This window comes from Pteropus alecto, unplaced genomic scaffold (assembly GCF_000325575.1).
Source record: "Pteropus alecto unplaced genomic scaffold, ASM32557v1 scaffold7, whole genome shotgun sequence".
NCBI classification, from domain to species: Eukaryota; Metazoa; Chordata; class Mammalia; order Chiroptera; family Pteropodidae; genus Pteropus; species Pteropus alecto.
Window position 1 is genome coordinate 14,747,141 of NW_006494614.1, and position 3,666 is coordinate 14,750,806.

The following is a 3,666-nucleotide window of genomic DNA, read 5'->3' on the forward strand; positions in this document are numbered from 1 at the left end:
TTTAAATATGTGGCTTTTAGTAAATATCTTTACTTTCTGTATACATTCATGAGGACTTTCCATGTGAAAAGTATATGTGTAGGGGTATAAGTGCATTATATTCTGTTTGATCAAAAAAATCTGGCTTATGGTATAAGAAGAGAGATTGATTATACAGGAGATAGTGGCAAGGCTGTTCTAGCTCTAAAGAGTTTCTTCTACTCATAGAAGCCCAGCACAACAATTAAAAATGTGGCTCTAGGTTCAGTGAGGCCTGATCAAATCCCTGCTCTCCCTTTTGCTGGATAGTGCTTCAATAACTCTCTAAACATCAGTTTTCTCATATGTAAAGTAGACATCATCATATTTATCTCATGTGAGATAATTCATGTAAAGTACTTATCATAACATGACACAGACACAGCAAATGTTAGGTATTATGAGTTAAAAAATCTTTGAATTAATAAGGTAGCTTTCCTGTTAAGACAGGCACAGTGTGTTGCTCTGGAGACAGGCATCAGTGTTGTATTGCCTTCCTGGAAAAATACTCCACAAGAATTAGAGTCTATAGATCATAGGTGATGTGAGAGAAGCTTGTAATCACATGAGGAACAAGTCCACTTGCTTGTAGACCTATCACCTCTTAACTTCTCTCAAGGTTGAATTAAAATACAAACATCCTTTATATTTATGAAAACTCTGTAACTACTACAGGTAATATATCCTGTATCTCTCTCCTAATTATTTCATCATTGTTTTAAGCCATTTTAAAATGAGAGATGTATAGTGAAGTATTAATCAAAATATGTTGAGGGCCATTAGAAAAGATGCATGAATGGCAAGAATTTTTCTTGAGCTGGTAATTTTGTAAACATGAGGTGATTTGTCAAAATGCTAGTCATGTTTGGAAATAAAGCAGGTTAATTGCTTTAGCCACACCCTATGCTTACAGGAAAGGATGTGCCTACCTTTGAATGTCTCTGCCAAATCCTTGATATCAGATACACTTAGTCATGATCTCAGCAAACTGGTTTAATCTAAGCTCCAAAGGCAGCAATGTTGCTTCTTCATTCAAATCTAGAATACATTTGTGATAAAACCAAAAAAAAAACATTCTGAGCACATGCTGGACTCGGTAATGCCTATGGGTGAAGGCTGACACACAGCATCTCCCCTGAACCTTAGGTTAAAAGTGCAGTGAGACCCCTCTATAAGAAAACCTCCAACCACTCTTAACTTGGCTTGAGTCTCTCAATTATTAGGCATCCTGGAACATCATATTGTATATTTGGTGACTTCAAGTAGCTCTGTCCAGCACAGCGTATTATTTAAAAGACTCTAAATATCTGTTGAATTGAATTTAATAAAATTGAGTTAAATGGAAGACAAAACAAGGCTTGAAACTTCATTTCCTCTGGAAGGAGAAACAGAATCAGATTTTTTTTTTTGAGGACCTATCATGTGCCAAGAGGAAGGGGGTAGTGCATAGTTGGCAAGATAATGTGTAATGGCAAAGAATAAAGGCACATGAAGAGTTTGTACTTGTCATCACTTCCAAGCCTGGACTTCTTAGTGAGAGGATTAGCATGACTCCAGCAATGTAATTCTTTTACCCTATTTAGGGAAGAAGCAAGGTATAAAAGGTAGGGCTGTGGAAGGAAGAACTAGCCTTTTTTGAGCACCTACTATGTGGCCAATATGTTCTCATTTCATTTCTTCAATACCTCTCAAGTTAGCTTTGAAGTGCAGTGATACTCCATTAGCACCCCTAGCCCTAGGGAGTATCATTGTCTGATAGAATAATGTTATTTTTCCAAAGAATATGCATTAATAGTGACAAAAAAAAAAAGTGGTGTAAAAGTGGTATAAAGATGTGAGGCCACAGACTTTTACTGAGCTATCTCTATCTATCTATCTATCTATCTATCTATCTATCTATCTATCTATCTATCTATCTATCTATCTACCTACGTACCTACCTACCTATCTACCTATCTATCTACCTACGTACCTACTTACCTATCTACCTATCTACCTATCTGCCTATCATAAAGTAGAATTAGAAGAGAAAGAGTGAGAAGTCTGAGTGCTGAAATGCCCTCACTCAGTGGAGCTTAACTTCATCTACCCACATTGTTGATTTTACCATCTCACCCTGAGGGTAATATTTGACTGGAAAATGTTACTAATGGAAAACAATTTTTCCCTTTTTCTTTTCCACATGCCCACAGTTATTTTTATGAAGCTGATGCTGACACAGTCAGAGTACCTCTTTATGCTACAACAAAGTCAAAAATCAATTTGGGCTTTCTTTTCCCTTTTCACCTATGCAGATGCTATTATTGGGATGGCAGCTGGGTACTTTGGTGAATGTAAACTGTAGGAGCATCTAGTGGAGATTACATTTACTGCAGTAAATATCACTTTCAACTTATAATAAGATCATCAACACTTACATGCCTAAGTTGGTTATTCATATTTTGATACTACCAAGGCCCAGGAGATTAAGATTCCAGGCCTATAAGTTCACCACTTTTAGAAATACCCTCATGGACCTGGGGAGCTCTCCCTCTGGCAGTGCTTTGGCCTGCCAGCGACTGCCAGTGCAGTTGTTTAATTGGCAGAGGAAGGGTAGGTAGACTGATTCTGGTTTTCAGGCTTGGTGCATCTTTTCTATGCCCTTTCTCCTGCAATTACCTCTAAAGTCAAACCTTGCTAGTCTGCATGAGGTCCCCTTTTGTTGGCTTCCTTCTATCTCTAGAAGATGAGAACTCCTTGTTTGACAGACTATGTTTATTCTTCTTGGTCTACCCAGCAACTAGCATAGGCCTACCCCACACTAATGCTCCACAGAAAGAACTAATAAATGAAGAAATGTCATGAATCCTTTTCGTGAATTACAAGATAATCTTTTCCAATTTCTGCTTAGATGCATCCAGAGACAGGCCTTCATTTGCTTCATAAGGCAACCCTTTCATTTTAGAATTGTTTTAATGTTCCTAATTTAGAGGCATATTTGGCCACTCTATAATTTGTACCATTCTCCCCTTATTTTACCCTTTTATAACTATAGAGACATGCAAGCCTCTCAAATGCTTCCAGACATGAAATCCTCTGATCCAATTCACCTTTTTTGCAGCCTAACCATAACATAAACACAAACTTTTCCTCATGAGTGTGATTTTTAGATCCTTTATTATCCCCATTCTCCCTCTTCTATAAGTTCTCTGCTTTGTCACATTCTCTAGTTAAATTGTAGCACCCAGCCCTGAATACATTTCTTAGAACTGGCCCATCGTCTTGAGCAGACCGTGGGGGGCTGAGAAGAGCACCCTGATCAAGAGACTCCTGGAAGAGCATAGCAGTATCTTCGCGTTCAGCGTGTCCCGGGTTTGGGGGCCCTGCCAACCCCCTTGAAGTCCCCACACACATGGAGATGTGCCCATCTGCATCTGTCTGCCATGCTGCTACCTACTGAGCTCAAAGTACCTAGAAAATGCAACTGAAGTTAATTTCAGCCAAAAGCACATTCTTCCTTAATTGATTATGCCTCTATCTTGAATCCCTAACTTTCCTACCATGATAAACTAGAAGGAAACTTGAGCACATCTCCCTTGCCCTGTCACTCTTAAAAACAGATCCAAGAGGTTTTCACAAGCTTCTCCTTGAATTATCTCCCAGGTCTCT